General features: G+C 39.4%; 1 pseudogene; it reads left to right on the forward strand.

Moving 5' to 3' along the window:
- Positions 1-1,513: 1,513 nt before the first annotated feature.
- On the forward strand, positions 1,514-2,290 carry LOC101621870 (annotated as a pseudogene).
- The last annotated feature ends 7,540 nt before the right edge of the window (positions 2,291-9,830 follow it).

The following is a 9,830-nucleotide window of genomic DNA, read 5'->3' on the forward strand; positions in this document are numbered from 1 at the left end:
CTGTACCTGGACATACTGTGTCTTTCACACCATTGTGCTTTTGCACACTCCTTCCCTTTGCTTCCTAAATGCTTGTCCATCTTACAAAAGCCAGTTCAGAAGTCACTTCCCTTAGGAAATTCTCTTGGACTCCCCTTGTTAGGAGTTATCCTCTCTTGGATGGTATACTTTGCAGTTGATTTTATGCTATTGTAATTTCCTTCCACTAGATTTCAAGCTCCTTGAGGTAAGTTATATCAATTCATCCGTACTCTACCCAACCCCCAATTCAGTATCTGGCAAGTAGCTACTTTTTTAGATATATTTTGCTAATTGAGTTAATGCACATACATTCAAACAACTCAGATATTGTCACTGGTGGGTGACACTGGACAGAAGCCTCTACTAGAACTTATTTTTTCTGTATTGAAGGTGATATTTTCATCTTTGTCTTAGTGTTTACCTCTGACCTACCTTAGAACTCCCATATGGAACATGCATACTTTTATTAGCCCCTCAAAGGCCAAAAGGTGTGCCAGAACTGAGTTCTGCACATCCTCCTACTCCTGAAACAGGAGAGAAAGCACACGGCTCTTCAGCAAACACTTCAATAACACATCAAGTACACAAACCCAGGCTCTTCTGAAATAATGTAGCTGATGCAAAAGAGCAGGAAGAAGAAAGGAAGAGGAATGAAGAAAGAAGACTGCCCCATAATGAGGGGGAAAATTAGTAAATCAGGGTAAGTTTACTGGAACAGCTGAGGGTACAGTGCAGGTTTGACATTTTTCTTTAATGATTTTTCCCTGCTTCCAGCCTGACAAAGCCCAGTTTTATGTTTTCTCTATCCTGTGAGCCCAGACATTTCCACAATATACTGGTCAGTTTTATACACTCTTTTTAAAAGTGTAACCTATGAGTGTAATTTTCCATTTTGCTTTCCAGTGCCCTGGACTCCCTCAAGAAGTCGTACAGGCCGTGGAGGCACCCGACACATCTCTTTCATGAAGTCCAGCTTCGGGGAGTCCCTCACGTCTGATCACTAGTGACAGCTCACTTTCCTCTGCCTGCTTTAGGAGGTTTCAACCCAGTCTGCTCTGTAGCCCTTCCCACTGAATTACACAAGCAAAAAGTTACCTGCTGCCAACCCAGAATTCAAACCGCATTGTTAGGTGGAAAGCCCACATCTCTGATTCTGCAGCCATGGGAAACATTCTGGGTTTTCATCCAACCCAGGTGACCTGAAGGAGAGATGAGAACAGAGCTGTGAGTGTCAGAGGAAGGAATGTACAGTTAGGGTAGGGTCCTGGAGGGTTCATTATTCTGAGAACATCCAGCCTTGAGATAATGAGTGCTCAAAAATCAAGAAGGATTTGACCTTCAGTGGCCCCCAGATAAGATTTAGTATAATTTAATAGATACAAAAAGCGAACCCCTAATTCTGATGCACATAATAGAGATCTCCACTTGGAGCAATGCATGTCCTTGTGAGCTGGCCCAGGGTGAGCAGAACCAGGTACTGTCATGGGTGAAGATGAACATGGCAGAAGAAGACTGTATGTCTGATTCCCTCATTAATGTCTAACAGGATATTAGGCCAGGTGGCTAATGCTGAGGCAAATCTGAGAAGTCTGTCAAAAAGAAGAAAATCAACAGGAACTAATTTGAAAAACAGGCAGATGAGTTTTGAAGAACAAGAAAGATGTGACATTGGGTTGAAGAAGATACTAGCTTTTGAAAAAAAAAAAAAAAGCATTTGCTTTGTTCCAAAAGACAGGTGGTGAAAGTAGTCAGGTCCTTGGCGAAAGTGGTGATGATATAGTTGAGCTCATGCCACTCAATGCCAAATAAATGTCAAGAAGAAAAAAGTGGCACTGGTCACAAGGCATTTAAGCAGAAAGTGGAAGAAAAATTACAAAGTTACAGACATAAGATTCACATGAAAAACCAGGCTGAAGAAAATGCTGCAGAACACTCTCAAATGTGACTTAAAACTAAGCAGGAAGAAATGAACCCAGACGATCTCAGAAGCCAGTGAGCCTACCAACAATGGATTCTCAGAAGGATATCCAGCTTCCCAGGGAGAGAGAATAGTAGTAGAGGCTTGAAAAGAGGAAAAGGAGGAGAAAGAACGAGGTGAAGATGAATTTGAGTAAAGACACTGGCAAAATCACAAGTATACAGTAGTTACTTAAGAGATGAACATTCATATTATATTTGGTGTGGAACAGCCTATGAAGATGATGACTTGTCTTCAAATTTCCCAGGACCAGCTTCTGCACATCACAGTGACTCAGATTATTCTCAATAAAGTAGAAACTTGAAAAATGTTACCTAAAGACACTTTAGGTAGCTTAACATTTCCAACTTTTGATGCCAGTAAGAAAAAAGAACTTTAGTGTTTTATTCTTTTTGTACTTTAGAAGTTTTGGTATGTACTTTAGAATATAATTGTTCACTAACTTCAAAAAAATAATGGAATGCTCTTTCTGAACACAAGGATCTTAGACACAGAAAGTTGAAATTTATGACTTTACTGTAAAAAGGACATTGACAGTTAACTCTTATTCCTCTCTTCATTCTGGAACAAATTGAGAAATAAGATATAGGAGTTAAATGTGAGACCAAACATCAGCTTTATTATCAATGAATCTGAAGTAGAGAGCAAAGCTAACTTGCTATGCAATCAGACTCCTATATAGCTTTCTGGTTGAAAAGACCTGTAGACCTCTGCCTTGCAAGGGCAGAGCCCATCTTTGCATTAGGGTACCATCTAGCTCCCAAAGTTTAGTTAAGTCTACACACTCACCCATCAAGTTAGTCATCCTTTATGGAGAGAAAATAAATGAGAGTTCAGGGAGCTTGCAATCATACTTCTCTCTCCCAGGCAACAAGAATAAGTTCTCTTCCTTCATGCAAGTATGAGGATGAGAGGAAGAATATTATCCTCAATAAATATGTCTGTCAGAGGTAATGTTCCATCAACTCTACTTAATTCTAATCAGACAAAATAATTGTCATACTGCAGATAAACTAATTTTTTTTTCACAGAAATGTGTATTTTCTTTGTAACTGATTTATGAAAAGTTTTGGCTAAAAACTTAAGAATTGGGAATAATATTAAATATCATGTGATCCAACTTCTTTCTGATTTGGGAATCCCTTGACCACATTTTTATGGATATATACACACAAGGAATGTGTACCCACAGTGGCTCAATAAGTGAATGAATGAATGCAAATAATTACCCAGGTACTGTTTCTCTTCAAGAGAGACCTGGCATAGCAGAAAACTCTAAAAACTCCAAGGATGGAATTCCATAGAGTGGTAAGTGGGTTCATGGAAATCAGATTAACATTTGGCTCATTGTTTCAGTGTAGCAACAATAAGTTAAAATATATTTTGAACCCAATGAAACCACCCATACAAATTGGATATTGGGGCTGGGATGAAGTGATAATAGCTCACCAACATTTTTTTTAATCTGTACAACCATCCTCTAAGTTAGGTACAGGTATTAGTGCCATTTTATGAATGAAGGAGCAAGATAAATAAATGTCAGGTAGTCTAGGGTCATGCAGCTAGTGTCTGCAGGGTCATGCAGCCAGTTCTGATACCCAAGCCAATGTTCTTCATCACTAAGATACTCTGCCTGTCTGCTTATATTCTAAGTGATATTTTGGGAGATACAGGCTGACAAATTGAAATGGGCTTTGAATATGATCTTAATCAACACCTCCCTCCTTTCCTCTCCCAATCTCAGTGCAGAAGCCAGTATTTTAACCTCAGGGTTAGTGGTATGTCTGAAGAATTTCCAGGATTCAAGTTGGGCTCTCCAGTTCCCCTACTCAACAATACTATGATCCGTTGGATGTACTGAGGGAAAGCTTGACACCTAGAGGTATGGCTGTAAGCCCTAACAGAGAGAGAAGTCTAAAGTGAGTTGATATTCTTGATATTCACCCACTGCAGCTTCCATTCTTGCTCCCTGTTTGGTCCCTCTGAAGCAACAGAGAAGAACCTACTCTTTTTTCATGACACCTCTTTACAGACAATGGCCTAACTACCTTATGATTTAACTCATATGTGGAAAATAAAGCAACAAGGCCAATGAACAAAGCAAATTCTTGGATTACAAAAACAAAATGGTGGTTATCAGAGGAAAAGGAGGTAGGTAATTGGATAAAAGGAGTCAATTGTATGATGACTTATAGTGGTGATCAGGATGTAGTTATATAGATGCTGAATTATAATGTTATACACCTGAAATACATGTGATATTTTAAACCAATTCTACTTTATTAAAACAATTTCTTTGGTCATTAAAAGCCATAACAATTATGCTTTGCTCCAGCTACAAGTACCATTTAACTTAAATAACATGAGTTTCCCATAGCAGTTTTTATCTGCCATTTAACCATGTGAACCTTACCCCTTACCCCAAGAGCTTGCCAAGGTTTTTGCAAGGTAAGAAAATGTGTGACATATATGGAAGAAAAACAGAGGAGGCTGTGCTGACTAATGTGCTGAGAAGAACAAACCAACACTCTCACTTCCCCCAAGTCAATGGCTTTGTGGACTGAGTGGCCCACGGTGACCAGCTGGAAGCCCTCACATTCTCGTGAGCTAGACCCAGAGAAAGGTGTCAGGGGCTATGTGTTGGGAATGGTTTGTGATAGCAGGAAGCAACACAGGCGTTTTGTTTTGGGGTATCCTGATCTCTGATGCACTTGGGAATCCTGAGATATCATAGTGGGAAAGACTCTCAGAGAGGAAATAAGGAACTGGGCCCAAAGTCATTAAAAAATGCTCCCCTTTTAGAAAGAGAAGGGAATCTAACAGTTTGCTCATGTAATTTATACTTGTGGTAAGTGGGAATCTTAGGTGTTTTTCTTGGGGGTGCTTCACCTTGCTACACAGCTGAAGTTGAAAGGGAGCTCATACACAAACCAATGTGCCATCTACTTGTCCATTTAATTACAAGGCTTTTCACTTTTAATAATCTTTCATTTTCATTATCTGGAATTGGCATCTGAAAGATGGTGATACCTGAAATGATTTGGTAAACTTGGATGAATTTCTTTGGATTGGAATTAATATTTGGGGAGCTATTTCCTTTAATTAAAGACTAAAACATCTCAGAATGTTTAATAAACAAGAGACTTATATTCACAGAATGGTTCAACCAGATTTGGTTCTTTTGACATCCTGAGAAGAACATAAATGTGTCCTTTTCTCCCTACTAGAAAGAAAAAGATGGTCTTACTCTTCACAAATGGACTTGGATTTATTTGATTTATTAACAAGCAAAGGGGATATAGTCTGTGCTCCATTCTCTGGATATAAACTATACAAGTGGCTCATTCTCACCATGACAAAGACTGAGATAAGGCCCACATGTAGGAGGCTCAATGGGAGGTTAAATCAGTTAGATAAAGGGCCCTGAAGTATACTAGGGGTTCCAGGATAAAGTTGTGTTATAGGAAAATTACTTTGTCAACTGTAAATGGGGTAGGTAGGAGAAGGAAAGAATGAATCTATGTTGGAAATTAAGCTACCAATGTGTTAGTGTCTGGTTTAAAGAGATGAAAGCAGGTGGAACAGGTAGCACAGTCTAAAGAAATAGAACCATTGGGACTTGACTAGTTACAGATGAGAACAAGGTGGACCTAGTAGCCTGAGTCATTGCTGTCTGAGAAGAGCCAGGAAGTAGATGGGAATGAAGGATTCTGGTGGTGTGACGCCTAACTGCATTGGAGAAGTGGCAGAGTGTCTAGGGGCCCAACCCACCTGTGTTTGTCAGCTGCAGTTTAACTAGTCAACCTCATTTTCTCCCTAAGTGCGCTGTATGAACAATGTCACCCAAAAACGAGAAGAGTAGAGTCCATTGCTTTGAACAAACCATTCTGCATACTGCAGTTGCTAATCCCTCCAGGTTTCCTAGACTTACCAGCTCATGCATTTTAAGACCAATTTCTCTGACAAAATGACACTCAGGCAGAGGAGGAAAAAAATTTTGTAAACTCCTTGAAGATTGTGTCAACAGAACTGCACACACACACACACACATACATACACACTTCACATTCACGCGTTCTCCAGGGCTCCAACACCAGGGGACTGTTGGCTGGAAACATCAGCTATAGCAGCTGGTTTTTGCTGCAGCTACCTGACATTCCTATATTCCTATTTACTCACTCCCCCGCCCCCAATTTAATTTGATGTTGCTACTGTTAGAGAGGCTTAGATATAGGGAGAGGTGGAAAGAGAAAAGTGGTGTATTTGGTAGAAATCATTTGTTTGCACCTCAGAGCTATTGATTTAATGAGATGACACTGGGGTCTGCAAACTGAATGAGAAGGAAGAGCAAAGGGATTTACAAGCTGGCCAGATAATTATAGCTTTGTTTAACTGTCACCAGGATTCCACTTCATGATTTTGTTTTTATAATTAAAATTATTTCACTGGGTTAAAACCTTGTATCTTAAGTGTCACCAAGGAGCATATTTCTGTGATTGAGTTGTCCTGGAAGCCTCTGAAACACAAAGTTTACTGAGGCAATAATAAAATACAGGCATAATAAATACAGTGGGGCACTCTGAAGGTGGTTGATTAGCAAGTAAAGATTATTGATGTGTTCAGTGAAATATGGGGTAATCTAGTGGACATGCTTTACTGGTAGAACTTTTAAGACAAGGGGTGCTTTAAAATCCGGCTTTGATTAGTGTGTGTACTTTTGGTAACAGAATACATAATCCTGAGAAAATACTGGTGTTCTCTTTGAGGTATAATGGTTTAGCACAGATTTTTCATTTGAAATTAGTGTTTACTCTCAGCCAGAGAAAACTCCCAGATGTTTTTTCCATTAGGTCTTGTATTTAACGAGAAGCCATAATTACAGACCACTTTGCAATGTGTGATGTGCTATTGCTCATCTATGAAACTTACTAATATTAATAACTATAATTCATTAAGGATTTTTCTAGGGCCTGGCCCTGTGTTAAGAGCTTCACAAACTCATTTAATGCTGAGAGAAACCTGTGGGTATTCTTATGTCTGTTTTATAAATTAGGAACTTGATATCAAGTGAAGTCAATAAATCCTGTGCCTAAGGTTATGGAGGGCAGAACTGGGATCCTCATCCTGCTGTCTGATTCCAGAGCCTGGGCTCTCAATCACTGACCCTTCCTGTGTGTGTGTGCACAGTAGAAGTGTGTGCATGATGCTGCTTGCATCTGGACCCACAGCCTTGTGCTGCATGTTAGAAAGTGTGGTGTGGCTGAACAGAGCACATGGTTACTTGCTAGCAACCAATCAGCACCTCAGTTTCATGCTCTGTAAAATGGGATTCATGATTCCTAGGCCTCACAGGGTGAGATAATGCACAAATTTTTTTTTGTGAACTGTAAGGAGTCACAAATACTTCATTACCAATTATATTAATTGTATTATGACAATAATATTAATCAGTCCATCCTCACTGACTTGGTACAAATAATTATTGTTCCTATTTTCCAAGAACACAGAGTATTTGGCTGGTTACTTTTGTTGTTATTTTAAAATTTATAAGGACAAGTTCATTAGGAAAAGGAGAAAGAAAGAAGAGCAGCACCTGCACAGGCACAGGCAGGCGGTCTCAGAAGGAGTTCCGTCGAGGCTGTCTTTTTAAAGTCTGAAAAACCAGAATGTGTTTAGCATTCTGCCTCACTTTCTTTTCCTTGCAGCTCAAGTTGGAAGGCCCAAGCCTCACGGAGGTGGAGGGTTTTGTTTAACTGAAAAATGACTTGGCATCTGGAAAGCATTTATTCCTTGGCCATACTACTTGAAAACTCTGTTATCATTGGAAGAATTTTCTTTACACATCCATCACTGACCTCCCACCCCATTCTTTTTTCCTTCTTTCTTCCCCAATAATCCTACAGTTTTAAATGATATTTTTATGATTTTTTCCCTAAAGGTACGTTTATTTATCCCAAAATGTCAAATGACTCAGTGCAGCTGGAAGAGACCCATTTAGGATACCAGACTGCTATGCAGCTAGATGCACAATAGGAGGCAGGTACAGAGTAACTTCCCTTGTTACTGGCAGGCTGATGAAGATTCTTTATTCATGGAATCCGAAGGTGGGGCTAAGGCTCTCATGATTCAGAGGCAAAAGAGAAGATGTGAAATACCTTTTCTTGATATCAGTACATTAAGGAGAGAACCAGATGGAGGAACTTCGAGAAATTCATCTCAGTTCAGGAAATATTTGCTGGGACCAAGTACATGGAAAGCACCATGTTAGGGCCATAGGGATCAAAGATGAGTAAGACACAGAGCTGTTGGAAAGATGCTTTTATATTATCCGGGAGAACAAACTGGAATATGAGTAAGTATAAAATAAAGTAGAATAGAACATAAACTATAATAAAGACACCACATGTTAGAATAGAAAGAAGTCTAGTACACACCATCCTGGTAACCTGAAAAAAGACTCTATAAAGAAGCATATGTCTGGGAGCACCAGTGATCCAATGTTGCTCAAATGCTGTGATTCTGGTTATGGTGAAGACTAACAGAGAACTGGTCCAGAGAACCTCAAGTCCTTTCAAATCCTTACTTAGGGTTATAACAAGCCCATGTCTTTGGTGGAGTATGCTGAATGGATTCCTTATACAAAGAACATGACCAAAACACATCTTCTTCCTTTGTTATTTTTTCCCTCCCTTTATTATGCCCTTTCCCAGGGCTTCACATCAGAGCTGTGGGTGTTATGATAATTGGTTACAATTGTTGGGTGTAAAGGCACTCCTTGCTCAGTCCACTTGACATGACTTGTTTGCACAATCTGTAGTGGTTGGACTAGATCAGAATTTGTGTTAAAAAATAAGAAGTTTCTTTAGATTATTGATTCTCAAGCCTGGATGCCCATTAGAATTACTCAGAGAAGTTTAACAAGTTCTGACCCTTTGATCCCACCTCAGGATAAATGAATTGGAAATCCCTGGGGTTGGGGCTGGACATTGTGATTTTAAAAATAATGATTTCATTGCTAAGCTTTTTGTTAAAAGTAGTCTTTATTACATCTCATCACCAAAGACAAATGGAACACACAAAAAACCAAATAGTAGAGAGTGTTCATCAGAACATAGGTGCACTAGTCAGCCATTTTGGACATGCTGGAAACCTCACTTAGACATACACATCAGGTATAAACTCTATTTTATTGAGAACAAAATGACAGTCCCACTTTATATAATGCAGTATTCTAAAAAGGAGACAACCCTATGCTTCAGGAATAATTCAATGGGGATAATTTATCTAACATAAGACATTAGTTATATCTACATGTTCAAAGTGTCTTCCAGAAAAAAGGTTGGATTCTGAATTACATTCATGGATTGCTTTTGCTAAAGCTAAGTTCAAGGGAAAGAGAAATATGAAAGCAAGCAGTTCTAGTGGGGGCAGTGAACCCTAGTTTATTCCTAATCCAATCTGACCTTCACTTGTCTCTGTACAAACTCCCTAAGTAATGATTCTTCTGGATATCTACTGAGAGAAGTGGCTGAATTCCATCTTTCACAGGGTTCACTTCATTTTTTCTCATCCCTAGAGAAGGCAGTCTAGTGTATTACATGTTTAGGAAAGAAAGTAATGAGCTGTCAAGAAGGGCAGATTAGAAGCAATTGACTTAACTAGTTGGGATCATCAGCCATGGTCTTGTCAAGTGGGTGTGCTCTGCTGCCTCCTGGTCTTTCTCAGAGCTGCATGTTGCCCAGAGGGTAGTACATTCAGTCACAGTGCTCGGGTCATTTAATTCACTGTGTTTCCCAGACACACAAAACCAGAAGACTTATTTGATATATAT

Source organism: Condylura cristata, unplaced genomic scaffold, assembly GCF_000260355.1.
Source record: "Condylura cristata isolate star-nosed mole 26May11 unplaced genomic scaffold, ConCri1.0 scaffold00009, whole genome shotgun sequence".
In the NCBI taxonomy this organism is placed as follows: domain Eukaryota; kingdom Metazoa; phylum Chordata; class Mammalia; order Eulipotyphla; family Talpidae; genus Condylura; species Condylura cristata.